This window comes from Equus quagga, chromosome 3, assembly GCF_021613505.1.
Source record: "Equus quagga isolate Etosha38 chromosome 3, UCLA_HA_Equagga_1.0, whole genome shotgun sequence".
Lineage (NCBI taxonomy): Eukaryota > Metazoa > Chordata > Mammalia > Perissodactyla > Equidae > Equus > Equus quagga.
The window spans coordinates 102,837,449-102,855,943 of NC_060269.1; the positions used below are offsets into that span (position 1 = coordinate 102,837,449).

Below are 18,495 nucleotides of genomic sequence, written 5' to 3' on the forward strand. Positions count from 1 at the left end.
AGAAAAACTAAATAAATGGGACTACATTAAACTAAAAAGCTTATGCAAAGAAAAGGAAACTATCAACAAAACAAAAAGACAACCTAACAATTGGGAGAAGATATTTGCAAACCATATATCTGATAAGAGGTTAATATTCAAAATATATAAAGAACTGATACATCTCAACCATAAAGACTAACAACCCAATTAAAATTGAGCAAAAGATCTGAACAGACATATCTTCAAAGAAGATATATAGATGGCCAACAGGCATATGAAAAGATGTTCAACATCATTAACTATCAGGGAAATTCAAACCAAAACTACAATGAGATATCACCTCACTCTGGTCAGAATGGCTATAATTAAGAAGACAGGAAACAAGAAGTGCTGGAAAGGATGTGGAGAGAAGGGAACCCTCATACACTGCTGGTGGGAGTGCAAACTGGTGCAGCCACTATGGAAAACAGAATGGAGATTCCTCAAAAAATTAAGAATAGAACTACCGTGCAATCCAGCTATTCCACCACTGAGTATTTATCCAAAGAACGTGAAAACACGAATGCATAAAGGTACATGAACCCCTACGTTCATCGCAGCATTATTCACAATAGCCAACCTAAGTGCCCATCAAGAAATGAATTGATAAAGAAGATGTGGTATATATACACAATAGAATACTACTCATCCATAAGAAATGATGACATCTGACCATTTGTGACAACATGGATGATCCTTGAGGGTATTATGCTGAGTGAAATAAGTCAGAGGGAGAAAGTCAAATACCATATGATCTCACTCGTAAGTAGAAGATAAAAGCAACAACAAACACAACAAATAATCACACAAAGACACTGATTGTATTGATGGTTACCAGAGGAGAAGAGGCGAGGGAGGAGGGAGAAAGGTGTAATTAGGTACATATGTGTGGTGATGGATTGTGATTAGTCTTCGGGTGGTAAACATGGTGTAATCTACACAGAAATAGAAATATAATGATGTACACCTGAAATTTATACAATATTATAAACCAATGTTACTACAATAAAAAAAACAAAAAACAAAGAACAAATAGGCAATGGCCAGACCATGCATAAAAACGTAGCTCTGATCCGTTACCTTTAGCAACCAGCCCAGAAGGGCAACCCACTATCTGCAAAACTCAGTCCAGGAGGTCAAACAACAAGCACTCAGCCACAAATGACTAGAACTTGATTAATAACTGATAACTTCCCTAATATTTTCTCTTGCTTCCAACTTAAGACCAACCAGAGAAAGCAAAGTATACACCCCTATCCAATCAAATAGGATTCCTCACTTCTATTTAGCCCTCCCACAGTTTTTCCATGCTTACAGCCTCCAATCAGGCACACCTGAAGCCTTACCTTTTTTCCACTATACAGCTTTCCCCCTGCTCTGCCTGCCTTTGAGTCTCTGTTAAACACAAATGATGGGGGCTAACTCCCTTGCTATAGCAAGCTCTGAATAAATAGCCTTTGCTTGTTCCCATTTGGCTGGGTTTTGTTTACTTCTATACCAGAGCAATATGCATATGTATATACAGTCATGCTTCACTTAACAGTAAGGATACATTCTGAGGAACGTGCCGTTAGACAATCTCATCAATGTGTGAAAATCATAGAGTGTACTTACACAAACCTAGATGGTATAACCTACTACATGGCTAGAAGGTACTAATCTTATAGTACACAGTCACATATGCAGTCTGTCATTGACCAAAACATCATTGTCAATACGTCATGCGGTGCGTGACTGTAAATAAAATGTGTAAATATTATGTAACGTAGTTCCAGCATTAAGTTTCAGTGCTTTATTATTAAAGAATTCTTTAAACCTTGGCCGCTAGGTATGGCTAGTGAAACTGTCTCAAAAATTAAATATTTTGCATAGCGTTTGAGTACAAAGTCTATATGCATGAGTAATTGATTAATTCATTACTTCAACAATATTTACAACTATGTGCTAAGCACTGTTGCAAGCACTAGAGAGATGGCAATCCATGTTTTCATTCTACTAATAAATTATTGAATTAATATATATGTATATATACACACATATGTTACATATATATATAACATATATACATAGAGAGAGACAGAAAGAACAAGCTATAAATGCTAAGAAAAAGAAGAAAGCAGAGGTTGAGGATAGAGAGTGATGGGGTCACTATTTTAGACAACATGGTCAGAGAAGCCCCTTTGAGGAGGTGACATTTGAGCAGAGATGTGAAAGAAGGGAAGGAGCAAGTCTTGAAAGTATCTGTAGCAAGAGTTTCAAAGGAGAGAGAATAGAAATTACAGAGAGAGGACAATATGGCTGGAACTGAGTGAAGATGACATTGGAAATATCAAAGATCAGAGAAGTAGCAGGGCAAGATTATATATGCTCTTATATGCCAAGATGAGACTTTGGATTTTATTCTAACTGTGCTGAAAAGGTATTTGAGGCTTTTATGCAAGGCAGCAACATAATCTGCTAATATTTGAATAATATCACTCTGATCGTTGTAAACAGGAGAGACTGAATGGGGCCATTTGTGGAAGCAGTGATGCCAGTTAGGAGGTAATGCAGTACGGTCATACACTCCGTAATGATGTTTCAGTCAACTACAGACTGCACCCACAACATGGTCCCATCAAATTAGTACCATATAGCCTAGATGTGTCGTAGACTGTATCATCTAGGTTTGTGTAAGTACACTCTATGATGGTCTCACAATGACGAAATCACCTAATGACAATTTCTCAGAAAGCATCCCCATCGTTAAGCGCTGCATGACTATTTCAGATGACTGATGATCAGATCACTGATCAGGGATGTATTGGTGAATATGGTGGCAAGGAGTCAGATTTCAATATACATTGGAAGGTGGACACTCCAGGATTTTCTAAAGGATTGGACCTGGAGAGGAGCCTAGGATGACTTCAAGGTTTTTGTCACGACCAACTAGGTGAAGAATGATGCAACTTACTGAGACTGGAAACAGCGGGAAGAAGCAGTTATGAGTGTAAGGGAGAATTAATTGTTAAATTGTGGACATATTAAGTATAAGAGGCCTACATGAAATACAAGTGAGTATGTAGAGATTTAGAGAGCCAAGTCTGGAGTTCAGGGAAGAGATCAGGACTGGAAATGTAAGTTTAGGAATCATGATGATATAGAGAGAATATCTGAAACAAAGGAAGTGTGTGAGAGTCAGAGAATAGATGTGATAGGGAAGATATCTGACAGTGGAGCCCTGAGAACTTGCAGGATTTAGTGGTTGGGAGGAGATACAGGATTCAGCAAAAAGTTTCTGAGTTGTCGCCCTATAATGCGCAGTTGATAAAGGTCATATAACTCTGAGTTGATTCACATTTCAAGTATTAGATACAATCTACTACCGCCAAAGGCTCACTGACAGCATAGTGCATAGTAGTTTGAACATGTCTCATTTGTTAATTAGTAATAATTTAAAGCCAAACTGTAGCTTCAAATTATTTTGGGGGAGTATTTGCTCAATAACCTTTTGGTTTAGATGTTTCAGTCAAACACTAAAGGTACTGTGAATAATTTAATTTATGTAATAATATTGTCTGCTCAATCCTTCAAATCTTTAGTGCCTAAAAGCATGTCTTGCAATAGTAGGAACTGAATAAATATTAGCTCCATGCTGTAATGTTTCATTGGCACATATTTAATAATCACAAAGCCATTTTATGTACTAGTAAAGAATACTCTAAAAATTATTTCTGCAGAGGATATTTCCTATTCATTTTCTGCAGCAGAATAAAGTAATACGAAAGAGAAAAAAGATATTTCTTGAAATAAGGATCCCATATCCATGTTCTTTCATCGATATTTTCACTTCTGAGTTACTATGAGGCTTTGGTCAAACTGCATAACCCTTGTAATGAGTGAGCATAGTGTTTTACATATTGAAGCTGTAAGACCTGATGGGATGTCCTCAGAGCTCTCTGGAAAAGAGCCAGGGATAATGATAATGGTGATAATAGGTGTCTTAGGAAATGCTTCAGTTGACAAGCTGTTGTTTTTAGCATGGCCCTATGATTGGCTAAAGAAATATGGCACGTGACTAGCTTCAGATTGGCAAGAACCCTTTTGAAACCGTGGCTCATGCCTGCCTCAGATTTAAAGTGTTAAGTCCTGGGAGAAGGAGGTTGACTATGCATTGCCTTTCATCTATTTTGGATCTCGGAGGAAAGATTCCAGTTTCATTCTAGGACCATTTCCAACGGCTACCAGACAAAGTAGATGCTATCTAATGATGGAACTACTTCAAGACTATAAGCTATAAGGTATGGAAAACAATGGTTAAAAGGATTAATGAATATTCTTAAATTCATTTGTTTTTCTCTTTATGCCCCGTTATAGTTTCCTGTGGCATGATATTTTTTTAATCTACTTCTTGTGCTTACATTTTAAATCTGTTCTGTTCAAATTTTATTTTCTCTACTTGGACCTTAAGGTGAACAATTAGGCATTTCAATTTATTGCTTAGAAATATACTTCCAGTCAATTTAAAAATGTCTTCAGAGATTTATAATGGCATTTGTTTGAAAAGTTTAATTCATTGCTTCTCAAATTGTGTATCATGGATTCCTGGGGCTCCCTGAGACTCTCACGGGCTGCTGACCCCATTTGTGGTTTCAGTGTGTGGACATTTGAACCAATGAAGCAGAAGCAGTGATGGTTAAAACTGCTGGCACCTTAGTGTGAATCATGGCAGTGGCACCAAACTGCACCAGGAGTCGTTATATTTTTTACTTTCAAGCACTCCAGAAAAAAAGAAATCCAGTTTTACTTAAGAGTGTTCTTGATGAAGCAGTAAAAATCGTTAATTTCATTAAATCTTGACCATTGAGTACAGATCTTTCCAAATATGCTAGGTGACAATATGAAAAGAATGCATAAACACCTTGGCTGCATACTGAAGTACACTGGTTGTCTTGAGGAAAGTTCTTGGACATCTGAGTTGAAATAGCGACTATTTAATGTATAGCACCATTTTTACTTGAAAGAGCAACTGATAGACAAGTTATGGTTATTTAGACTTAGTTTTTTGGCAGACAATTTATTAAAAATTAATGAAGTGAGCCTGTCACTTCAAAGAAAACAACCAATAGTTTTTTGTTTGTGATAAAATTCAACCTTTCAAGTAAAAATTAGAATTTTGAAAAACTTGTATAATCTCCTGTAAATTTGACAGCTTCCCAATACTTAAAGAGTTTTATAGTGAGGTTGGTGCTGATATTACGGAATATGGCTTTTTGATTCTGTGTAATGAAACGTGTCAACACTAGGGACATCTGCATGACTATGTGAACTAAGTGAACCAATACTTTGTAATTAGCCGATGCGTGACATTACAGACTCATACACATGAAAAGATGCCCTCAAAGTGTGACAGAGGCTGATGGATGTTTTACATAATGAAGTACAAAAATTTCATTGATAAGGGGCCAGCCCGGTGGCGCAGCGGTTAAGTTCGCACGTTCCGCTTCTCGGCGGCCCGGGGTTCGCTGGTTCGGATCCCGGGTGCGGACATGGCACTGCTTGGCAGCCATGGTGTGGTAGGCGTCCCACGTATAAACTAGAGGAAGATGGGCACGGATGTTAGCTCAGAGCCAGGCTTCCTCAGCAAAAAGAGGAGGACTGGCAGTAGTTAGCTGAGGGCTAATCTTCCTCCAAAAAAAACAAAAAAACAAAAAAAACAAAAAAATTTCATTGATATGGTTTCACATTCTACACTGCAGCAATTAACTTCTAAAATCTACCAGTTTTCCTGTTTTGGTGTAGAATCAAATATCTACAATTATTTGAAAAGGCTATCAAAATAGTCCTCCTTCTTTCCAACTACATCTCTGTGTGAGACAGAATTTTCCTGAAACACTTCAATGAAAACAACACATTGCAATACAGTGAACTCAAAAGCAGATAGATAGACGCAAAATAGGATTCAAAATGTTTTGAAAATACAATTTTTAAAAAATAAAAATGTTATTTTTTAAATCATTTATCATTTCTATTTTAAATTAATAAATACTTTATAGTTCTTACTATAGAAGGCCCATGTAATCCATAGCTGTTTAGGGTCCTCAATAATTTTTAAGGGTATGAAGTTGTCATGAGACCAAAATGTCTGAGTACTTCTGGTTTAATTCTCTGCAAGGGAGAATGTAGGGGGTTTATTAGCCTTGAAACTAGATTTTAAAAATATATAAGCCCATAAGAAAAATGTTATGTTCTTTTTTCATTCAGTGACTCAGTCCATCACATACTTAACATGGTGATTATGCATCTAATGATTGTGCAGATCAGAAGCTTTAAAAAGCATAATGCTAGTGCTCTAGGTGGTATTTTTTGTTTTATTTTGTTTTAATTAACATTCATCTCCCAGCTGCAGGCATTTAACACAATCATTTCCACAATCACACTGAGTATCTCTAACAGTATATATATATTCTGATGATCAGAACTTTGTTTGACCCTACTACAAATAGTCTTAGGTGTGTCATAGATCACATGATTAAAATCACGGAAGTATAATTATGTTAGAATAGAAAAAGACCTCAGAGATGTTGTAGTCTAAACTTTCTTTTAGCAGAAATGGAAATAGAGGCCCAGAAAGGAGTAGATAACATACAAGGTTAGTAAGGTACAACTGAAATCACACAAGATTGTAACCTATCATTAACTCAATAAAAAAATAAACTAAAAAAAAAAAAAAGAAGGCAGATTGAACAACATAAAAAAAAAAAACATACAAGGTTAGTATGTGTCTAATTCTGGAATTGGAGTCTGGTTTCCCAGTTGAATATTCTTTTCACTATACTGCTGTTTATTTTCTCCAGACCTCCACTTTCTGAGATGTGAAATCCTTGATCTTGACTGTGAAATGTTGAATTGCAATGTTACAGCAGTTCCACAGTCCTAAGCCGGGGATCTCTGACACTTTCACGCACTCCCTCAGTCCACTAGGAGGGACCAACTTTACTAAGTTAATGTTTTGAGGCATGAACTCAGAGGTGGGAAGATTCGATGCTGAAAATGAAATTTGGAACTTTAATTTTCCAAATAGTACTGTCCTAGTTGCTGGTACTGTATCTGTTTTATAAAAGAAAAAATGGGGGAAATATTGTGATTATTTGGGTAATATTGCTAAACCGGAGTCTCTGAGAAATTAGAGATAAAAAGCATTTGAAAAGTCATGATCTGAGGATATTATGAAGTTTATACCTAAAGGAACATTTGAACACTCTAATCCTCAGAATTTCCTAAGTTCCTTCTCTCACTTGCTTTCTTTCATTTTTTTAACTGTTTTCTGCCCATTGTCGTTTTTCTCTTCTCTGCTCCTCCCCTTCCCCACCCTCAAACCTAAAATGAATTTTCACATTTAAAAACATATCACATTTATTCAATAATTGTATGTTGCCAGGTTTCACATATAAAAATCATCTTAGCCTCGTATAAATGTGCCTCTTCCTTTTGTAATATTTCTGCGCATATCTTTGCAATATTTTTCTTCTCTTTAAAATATATATAGTTTTCTCTACATAAGTCTTGCACGTTTCTTAAGGTTATTACTAGTTGTATTGTATAACTTTTTCTTTTGTTGAAAAAATGATTTTATTATTATTAACAGTTGGCTAATATTGATAAAGTTAAGTTTGGTATATTTACTTTTTGAATCAAATCATTTTGAAATCTTTAATGAGTTTAGTAGTTTCCCTCTTAATTAGCTTGGATTTTCTATGTAGACATAGTATTTTTACCTACCAGCCTTTATAGTTAGTAGACAAATGTCCTTTTACAATTTCCTGCCATATCATATTATCGTGACCATACAGAAAATTGTCAAATAATATTTAAATCCCTCATTTTAATAATGAGAAAAACCATGGCTCAGAGGAAATGATAACCTACGTTAATACTAGCTAGTAGAAAAAGTATGCATATTAATCTATACCCAGCCCCTGCAATCTGTATTGAAACAGGTTTGTCATCTTCTCACTTGATACAAAATAACTGAATGGTTATTCAAGTAGAACTAAAAATAAATCATCCTCTTTTAAATCTTTACTAAGTATACTTGATAAAATTTTAGTGATTTATAATAAATTTCTGGAAATTGTATAATGATGATTAAATCCCTATTTACAACTTGTCTCTATCCTAAACCAAAGGGTAGATAAGACAGAATAATTTTTAATATTTGAGATGCGTCATTAAGCATAAACTTCTCGACTGGCTGTTAATCAGGCATCTAACTATAGCTTTCATGAGGAAATCCTGACCAGTCAACATTGCACCACGACAGGCTTCATTCATGAACTACAGGCATAAAGGAACTCCTCCAGCGAGAAATACTTGAATCATGCATAGATAGAGAGATAGCGAAGGAATTAGTACACTCACTGGAGATGAATGAAACAAACACATGGTTTAAGAAGGGATGGAGATTATTGAACTTCATTGTTATGTGAATTTGGAATAGAATTAGAAATTGACCAGAGTTTAATGAAAATAATAAGCATGTTTTTAGATGGGGAGTAGGGTTGGGGGGAAATTAAAAGAAGGTACTCAGGTCAGGGCCATACTTGGGAATAGAAACTCCAAAGAGCAAGGGTGGGGAATCTTTTGGTGATACTCACCCCTCGCCCTGGACATTGGCTTTCATGTACTGTTATCTCTGTTGTCTATGCCTAGAAGAGTAGAGGCCAATGAAAATAAATCAATTTCTATTCTCACCCCTCAATATCAGAAGTCTAGTTTAGCTCCAACTTTGAATTATATGTAGTTCACAGGACCCCAAGGGAACTAAACTCATTCTAGAACAGTTTCTTGGTAGTTCTAATTTCGACAACTAAGAAGCAAATTAGAGAAAGACTTTTCAAAAGCAGTGTCATTACCCACTAGTAGTAAAGATGACTGTTTTATGAAATATATATATGTATCTATGTGTGTACTGTGCTGTGATATAAAATGTATTTTTACTGTGCGACTTAGTAAAAATTTTGGATGAAAATAAGCTTCACTAAAATTTCTCAGACTCCCCAGTATTGACCAGGAAAAATCTAATGCTCACAAGGATAAGTTTAGAGCATGATGTAGGAGGTAGGGCGGGAGTGGAGCATTAGTGGGAGTAGTCCACTCCCAGTGGGGAGGAATAGTTTATCAATGATGTTGTTTAGAATTGCTGATGCATGGTGACAATAATAACCACACCAACTTTAGTCAGTTTTCTTTTGTTTTAAAATTCTTTACAGACAATGCACCCTCATTTCCTGCATGCAGAATAGACGGTTTCTACAACCCATCACTCCACCTTGGTGCGCCATTGCTTTAGAGCAGCAATGAAGTTCCCAGTTATTCCATACTAGAGTCAGTCTCTTTTATCCAGTTATCAGTAAAGATTATAAGCCACTTATGAATCAGATATAAGCCACTGCAAAACCTAAATCAGCCACCAAAAACTGAAGGAAAGTATTGAGAGGGAATGGGTATCCCACTTTTCTCTTAAGTATAATTCATTATAAGATTCCTTCTTAGTAGCTAAGGAAGGTGAAGAGTTCTTAAAGAGTTCTGGAAAGCTAACAATACAATTTTTATACATAGAAATTTTTTTTTTACTTCCAAGATCAATGTAAAAAAGAGGGAAAGAATCACAGTTCCAACTTCCAGAAGTTATGTGAAAGGTAAAAGTGAATTATAGTTTGGAATGGAATAAGACAAATCAGCCAGTGAGTGTTAATTGGCCACCTACCGGGGATCTATATCAGACACTAGAAGACGTCTCAGAAGCAAAAGATCCAGTTTTTGGTCCTTAGGATTTTCAATGTGACAGAAGAGATGAAACTAGAATACATAAGACAACAGCAAATAACACAAAACTGCACATCATTAAGGGCTAAATTATGTGTCACAGATTATAAGTGCTAGAGAAGTCTAATAGAGGATAAGAGTTCCAGAATAATATATCACTACTACTAAACTATTGATGATGATCATGTAATGTTTATTGAGCGATTACTCTTGTTACTGTTCCAAGCCATCTACATTCATTATTTCATTACTACTCATAACTCTTCTAAAAGATAGATGGTATTTTCATCTTTCTTTTACAGAGGAAGAAAATGAGGCACAGGGAAATTAAGTGACTTAACTAAAGTCACAAAGTCAGTGGCAGAACAAGAATTTGAATCAAAGCAGTCTGTACCCACGAACTGCACTTTAAACTGCTATCTTAAACTGTCAGAGATTTCATTAAGGAGGTGGTAATTGGGTTGGACTTTTACAAGGTGTCATATTTAAATGAGAGAAAAGAATAGAGAGAACACTCTGATGGGAAGGAAGATGTGATAATAGTAAACAAATTACAAAGTCAGAATAAATATAAGATATTTTAAGCCTGAGAAAGCTTAATTATATTTAAGTTCATGATGCTGTGTAGCATGGGAAATAAAGTTGGGATGAATTTGATTCTTAGGGGATTTTGAATTTCACTGAGCATATTCTTGATGACGTAGAAAATAGGGAGCCATTAAAAGTTTTTTTATAGTCACATGATGAAAGCAATGTTTATGGACAATTAGTCTTTAATGAACATGAAGGTGAATTAGAAGGAGAAAAGAACAAGAGTCACGGAGTTTAGATAGAAAGCTGTTATAATAGTTTAAGCTAGGCTAGGAAGAGGAAGGAACATATGGACCAAAGAAACAATTTGAAAGACTAATTATCAAAATCATTGACTGGAAAAAGAAAATGAAATTGAAGACTGAGTCAAAGATACTTTTCAAATTTTGAGTGTAGGTGGTTGTGACGTTGGGTGGTGCCACTGACAAAAACAGAGAAGCTTAGATGCACAAAGATTTGTTGAGTTTGAGATACTTGACTAGACTGTAAAATTCTCTGAGAGAAGGGTGGTGTCATATTTACCATTTTAGCCTTTACAATGTAATAGGCACAGTGCCTGGCACATAGTATGTGGTCAAGAAAATATTTTTTAAATATATGATTGAATGCAGTCATGGTAAGATAATGAAACAAAAACTTAGTAGACATCTACAGGACTACAACTTCAGTGAGGGAGTAAAGTGGGGATACAGATTTAGGAGTTTTCTTAATAAAGGAGTTCCTACAAAGTCATGAGAATGGATTAATTCACGAAAGAGAAATTTGTTTTGAAAAAAAAATCCAGGGGATCTAGTATCGGAATGCCCTACTTGAGGTTTTAAAGGACTTCCTTCAATTTAAAAGCCATGAAAAGATAAATGCTTATTTAGTATTTGTGTCACAAAATAGTCTTTTGGATTAACTCCTGTCTAGGAGCTTATGGTGTGCTGATCAGTTTGACATATTTTATCTTTCAGTCAAAGATCCTGAGATATAGCTAATACTGAAGAATGTAAAGTAGATTAGATCTGCATTACTCAGATCCAATATCATTTGATAAAGAAGGGAATATCTCAGTCTGCTTGATTCCAAATGAGAAACACCTAACAGTTTTTAAAAAGGTGTACACTGGGAAATGTTAGTAGAGCATATTCATACTTCATGCTTTCTCATTTGGGAGTGTTACACCAAAATGATGGCAGTGGTTAACTTTGAGTGGTATGGGGAGAAAGAAGAGACTGTTAGAGTGGGTATTAATCCAAGGAGACGTTAGTCATATCTTTAATGTTTAATTATATTTTAGAAGGAGGCTGGACATATTTTATTATTTAAAAGTGTTAGAAGCAAAAGCTTGGACTTTCTGCCATGCTTCACTGAAAGAGTGAATACTTCCAAATAGGTCAAACTTCTGTTTGTTTGCTTATTATTTGTACTCAACCTTTCCCATTTTGTGAGGAGAGTTTAGCTAACACCAGATAATTTTATTCATAAATAACTCACTTAAACAAATAAATATAAATTGCAATACATCAAAATATGATGAAAGCAATCTAACAAATGTCAAGTGTCACTGTCAATTGAATCCCTAGTCTTTCCTCAAGGTATTTAGGATGCCATATGTGACATATGACCTAACATCCAAGGCTGAATGAAGATTCCAATTTAATCAAAGCATTAAACAATAGTAATGCTTTGCCTCTTTCTTAATATTCTTTAGATTTAGCAAAATGTGTACAATAAGTTCTGTAGTTTTCCCCCACATCTCTGCTGATGACCTTGTGCCTCATCCCACTCATGGAATGTGAGACCGTCTCTTTGAAGACATTGAAACAGACTAATCTACATACACTCTAAATGTCAATAATTGAACATAAATTGGCAAATCAAAGCTTGCTTTTGGGAGAAATTCTTTGAAATTTCTGAGCGCTGGAATTATTTCCTAGATGTTATTTTAAACACAATCAACAGAACTATGTCAAGAAGTGTTATCAGGACCAATCACGTTGCCTTCTGAAATCTACACAGCTTAGGGCAATGAATCTTGGCATATCAAACTGTGAAAACTGAGCTCTCTAAATATCAACATGATATTGATGATTTCACTCAATAAATGATAATAGAGATAAGTATTTCCCTAATTCTGCCTTCGTTCCCAGATTGAATGTCTCAGACCACATCCTTCCATAGAAATGTTCTTTTAAATAAGAAAAAAATTGAGTAAAATTCAATTTTGAGAATATCCCAGTTACTCTCCCAAGTTTTACTTCCAATATTGCCTTAATAGCCCTAGACTAAACTTAGACTCAGAAAATTTTCTTAATATAATTTGAAACTACACTTCCCATGAAAATTATAGCATTCCACTAAAGTCTATTAGTTTATGAGTGGGTGAGATAAGGTCATCTAAACACTTAATATAAGTTATTAGTTAAAGTTACACAGCAAACTTTTGGAGAAGTTACCCAAGAAACAAATAACAGGAAAATGTGAATGAGACACCATGGTGTCCTTATACACACCACTTGGAAAATATTGGAACACATTTAATCCACATTTGAAAAAACCAACAATTCTGGAAGTAAATGACACAGTTGTATACCTATTTTGCGAAATTCAACTGCAAATATTCAATTTAGGAGAAATTTCTTAATTCATATTATTTATTGAAGAGTGAAAGGATCAAAATATTTCTTAACCTGATCACCATATCTTTCTAAATTTATTCTCTGTATGGAGTGAAAATTGCTAGCAAAAACATGAAATTTCATTGTGACACCTCCCCTCCCCCCAACATAAGATTTTAGGGGAAAAAAATTGAAATCAAACCTGTTTTATCTTAGATATCAGAGAGCTAAAATTTGAAATAAAGCGATAAATTTTAATTATCACAGTTATCAATACTTACTGAAACTCTTGAGTCTAAGGAACTGTAATACCTAAAAGTAAGTTAAATAATCATGAGCTGAAAGAATGTTGGGGGAACAACACATAATGTGAAGCCATAAATACGGTTTGACACTTGAAAACTGGACTTCTGTTTCCAGAACCTCTTGTGAATCCTTCAGCTCTTTTTGTACCTAATTTATAAAACAAAGCATTGGATAAAAATTCCTTCATACTTCTCTCCCATCCTTCCTTCCTAATCATTAAACTGAGACTAGGAATTAGTCTGACAAATTATGAAAGTGAATAAACTAGATATGATCCTACAGATTCATATTCATATCTGTCTCACAAGGCTTTTACAGAGATTAAAGACTATCCCACTAGGAACGATATGAAATGCAAGGTCAGTAATACTTAAATTAAACTAATTCAAATAAAGAATGAAATAAAACTGTATGTGAAGATTTGCTGACAGAAAATGTTCATTTGGCTTCTTTGAGTCCTGGAATCTTCATTGTAGTAGTCAGGAATCTTCCTGTAGCACCCTGTACTTTAGCTATCACAGCATGCTTTACTCTGAGTATTTGCTTCACATTTGTCTTCTTGTTCAATTGCAAAGTCTTTACAAACAAAAATTAACCTTGTTTGCTACAGTGTGCTCAGAAATTAGCACATTGTTTGGCACATAGTAAGTGCTTAATAAATATTGTTTAAGGACTGTATGCATGAATAAATGAAAGTTTGAGTCTAATTTCTAAAAGAATTCTTAATTTGAGAATTTCTAAAGATGATAAAAAGGTTTGATTATTTGGATGAGCACATATTTTGGAATAAGAACTATACAGATATAACTATTCCATAATTTAAAGATTAAAAAGTACAACCATGTAAGATATATGATAAAATCTTAACATAAATTTTCACAGTCTCCTCATTAAGGATCTTGTGAAAACTTAAATATGCGACCAAGAGAATGTATCTGTTGTAGTCTAAACAGGACTTTTTCTTCTTCTCTTGCTTTTCCTTTCCTTTTAGCCCTGTTCTTCCTTCTCTTGCTTGTCTTTCTTTTTCTGCTTCTCCTTCTCTGTCTTCTCCTTTTTCTCTTCTCTCTTCTCTTCCTGATTCTCCTCCTCTTGCTTTTTAATCTAGCATTTAGAACATTAATTTTTATCCACACAAGATAGTACAATTGCATGTATAGAAAGAAAGAAAAAGGAAAGAAAGAGAAAAGAAAAGAAGGAAGAAAGAAAGAAAACATAGTACAAAGGTATATGCATTATCAAGACTCTCCTGAAAACTTGGAAACAACTTTTTTCCACATCACCTTTCCTATGCACTTTCTCCTGAGCCTTCCAGAGAAGAACAAACTGTCAAGCAAATAAGAACTTTCAGAGCATTAGATTAGTGCTGGATTGGCTCCAACACATACATTAATAGGGTATGATCAATCAATAGGACCTCAAAGATCATCTGTTTCAATAGTTCTTAATGTGTCTTATGTCATAGAACCTATGGTGAATCTCATGGAAACAATAAACCTTTCCTTAGAAAAATGCACACACATACATACAAATTTTATGGTAATTTCAGTAAATCCAAGTGAAACATATACGTGGAGCCTGGATCTAGTCCAAACTCTGAAATTCTCTCTCTCTCTCTCCTCATTCATCCTTCCTTCTATCTATGAGATCTAGAGATGTTATCCACATTGTGTAGATACATAACTATGAGGTGCCAGTCAGTTCTGTCACCAAGGCCCCTAACTTCCTGATCATGTTTCTTTCCACCCCTCATCCTAGAAAGGAGATTATAGAAGGACAAAGGATTTTTTTATTTTTTGCACATTTCTGGCATTCTTACAGATTTTCTTTCTCAACAGTTAACTCTGTCTATTCTAAAAAGTAATCTAGCTATGTGCCTATAAAAGATTGTGTCAGTTCACATGTCTGGTGAAGAAATCTTAGGATGTACTGGATCAGTGCTATAGGATTCTTGTGATTATTTCCTATGGTTCATCCCACACCTTTGCTGACTTTCCTACTTCCCTAGATGAAATGATTTCAGCTGCTCCATTTCCAACTAGTAACCTCATCGTGTTCTTAAGTAAGAAACTATCGTAGATGACCAAGTCAATAGCATTGTGCTACTAATAAAGGTTAAAAACACCTCTCTCCAGGAAAGAAGCAGATTCAATCAGGCAAAAGCATTTTGGCAATGCTCAGAATGAAACTTCTACTTATGGCCCAGCAAGCTGCCAGATAACCTTGTGACAATTAATGGTGCACAGGTAGAAAATGACTTGAAAACATACCACGGCCCTAAGGCAGAATAAACACCAACAAGGAGAATGAAAGGCAACGATGACTCCTTTAGTTCAGGAAATGCATAAGTTCTTGAGGAAGAATATTCCTGGACAATTAGATACATCTTCTTAGGAAATGAAGCAAAACCTAGATGTGGAGTTCCCAGTTCATCAGTTTGATGTAAGGAAATCAATGTATAAGAAATGCAATGTCACCCACAGTCATGAGCTATGCCTTTCATACTTTTGCATGATGATGTCAAACATACTATCCAGAAAGCTTTTCAGTATGAGGGTTTATTTTTGTTGCTATTCAGGAGTATGGCCATTCCTTGTACATTGGCCATTCCAATGATCCAGGGCGTTAATTATCAAATCTTTCTGATGATGGAGAAACACATACACTCTTTCCATAAAGGCAAAGAGAAACCCTCCCTTATATCACTCTTTGGAATAATATGATCGACCATCTGTGATTTTGCCATTTGGTTTTGATGCTATCACTATGCCCAGAGGACAATTTTTTAGGACAGGTTCTTTTGGTGGAAGAAACTTTAGTATTAAGAAGTTTTTGCTATTTTAATTTGTCCCTTAGTGTGTCTTATTTCATAGAACCTATGGTGAATCTGATGAAAATGATAAACTTTTTCTTAGAAAAATGCACACACAAACATAGAAACAAATTTTTTAGAAATTTCAGTAAATACAACTGAAACATATACATGGACCCTGGACTTAGTCCAAACCCTGAAATTATCTATCTTTATCTATCTGGTTTTCTATAGATCTATCTACCTACCTACCCACCTACCTTACAGACTACCCTACCATTTAGCATTCAAGCTGCTTTTCAAGTTGGAGATCAGACTCAAGTTTGTTTTTTTGGGCTTTTTTTTAAGATGACAAGTGTTAGTCAATCAACAGATACAGACTATGCCATACAACTCCAGGAACATACATTCTTAGACTTCCTCAACCATCTGAAAAAAGTTAACACAGATGTCAGTAAGCCAATTATCTATAAGACCTATTCTTCGTAAAGAACCAGAGTTGAAAGTATCATTAAGATAATCTGTCAACTGTAGATATACTGAAAGTATAACAAACGAATTTCCAAAAATTTGACTTGAAGTTGATGTAGAATTCTATACAATGGAACCTACTAATTTTTTTCCAAGAATTAAACAATTTTATAGATAAAATATTTTCTGATAAGATCACTCAAAGAATGAAAGAAACAGATTCTCAGTGCTACTGATATTAGTCAATTGGCTTCAATATGACCACTTGCATATCTGCTGTTTGCAACATTTAGGTAGATGATAGATGGATCACAAAGTATAAAAAAGTGAATTCTACACATAAGAATGCAGAAATATATTTTATAATTTCTTGTAAAATAACTTAAGTAGCAGTATTTTAAATATAGAGAATGCTTTATTATGAAGAATGAAAGCTGAAATTTGGTAAAATTTTGTGGATTTGAAAATTTCTAGGATCAATATAAAAAATTGATATTTCTTCATCTTTGATGTTTACTTGATTCTGCTATTACGTCATTGGAAAATAGAAACTTCCAAAACCAGGAGGTGACCATCCAAAGAGTGCCGCATTAGTAGATTCCTGAAGCCTGACTGTACTGCTCAAAACTGACAAATTGTTTTCGCCACCGTTACAGATATTTATCAGCAGGGACATTATTTTAGTATTTTATATTTGAACGACATAATTGAATATGTCTACAACTTTGAAGATGGTTATAATCAAGTAATTAAGCTATTTATATTCATAATTTAAATGTGATCTCTTTCTCTTATATGTGAAATATATATTTTTCTAAAAAATAAAAGTTTTCCAAAGGGAACAATTAGGATCTAAGAAAAAAATTATTGGCTTGAACACTGGCTTGAACAACTCCAAGATCTATACTTTAAGATTAAAAAAAAATACAAATATACTATGCTTTGGTCTCCTCAGTTTCATAATTTAATGAGCACATGGAAATAATCCATGGAGATGAATTGATCTTAACGGTGAGTGTTCCCAGTTTTTGTTGCCTTAGTTTTCTGAACAAACAATAGCTATTAATTCTATAACGTATTAGAGGAAGTTCATTCAGTTTGGTTTCCTTTTCCTTAGGCTAATGATATATCCATTCTTATCCATGTAGCTCATCTCCTTTGAGGGTGGCTCCTTCCTTCGCTGTTATCACCCTTTGAGTACTCACTCTTGGGAGGGTGAGATCCTTCACTAAGTACCCTTACCATCTTTCTTCAGTGGAAAGGTAGTACACTGATTGCCTTATGAGTACAAGGTAAAACTTAAGTCCAACCCTCAAACCTTAGACCATTAATAAGTACAAGGTTAAATTATTTCTTTGCTGATGACTCATTTATTTATTAAGCTCATAAAATATAGTTAATTTGTAATAAAATCTGCAATTATAGGGAAATGTACACAATCCTTTTATAGAGTCTATTCAAAAGTTATCTTTTTCTATTGCTTTCTTTTGATTTAGACACTGAAGAAACATGATAAATTTGGGACTATCTTACCTTTCCCTTTGATGTCCTGGTGTTGACTTTTCCCCATTGATATTTTCCATTGTACACTCATTGTCTTTGATGATCAATCAATCAACAGTGCAGCAGTAGAAACCACTATGGTGCCTGCCCACATGTGGCAATGTCTGCTGAGGGTGTTGAAAGCCAATGAAATAAAATTCACTTGTAGTAAAATTTCACTTCTACAGTAAAAATTGCTAATGTCTGCCAACCCTCAGAATTAGCTGGTAGAGTTATTCAGCCTTATAAAGAACATTTGTTTAAAAATCTTCATATTCTACCATTAGAACTTAATACATCAATGTCTTTATTACAATTAAAGCAAAGAACTCAAGATAATATGTT

The 18,495-nt window shown here is 34.7% G+C and overlaps 1 protein-coding gene across 1 annotated transcript in view; it reads left to right on the forward strand.

Annotated features, from left to right (window-relative positions):
* Positions 1–4,155: 4,155 nt before the first annotated feature.
* Positions 4,156–18,495, forward strand: part of LOC124237135 (transmembrane protease serine 11F) — a 96,659-nt gene continuing 82,319 nt past the window's right edge. Inside the window, exon 1 of the mRNA XM_046656473.1 lies at positions 4,156–4,301. The gene's annotated coding sequence lies outside the window, so the exon portion shown is untranslated. The remainder of the gene's footprint in view (positions 4,302–18,495) is intronic.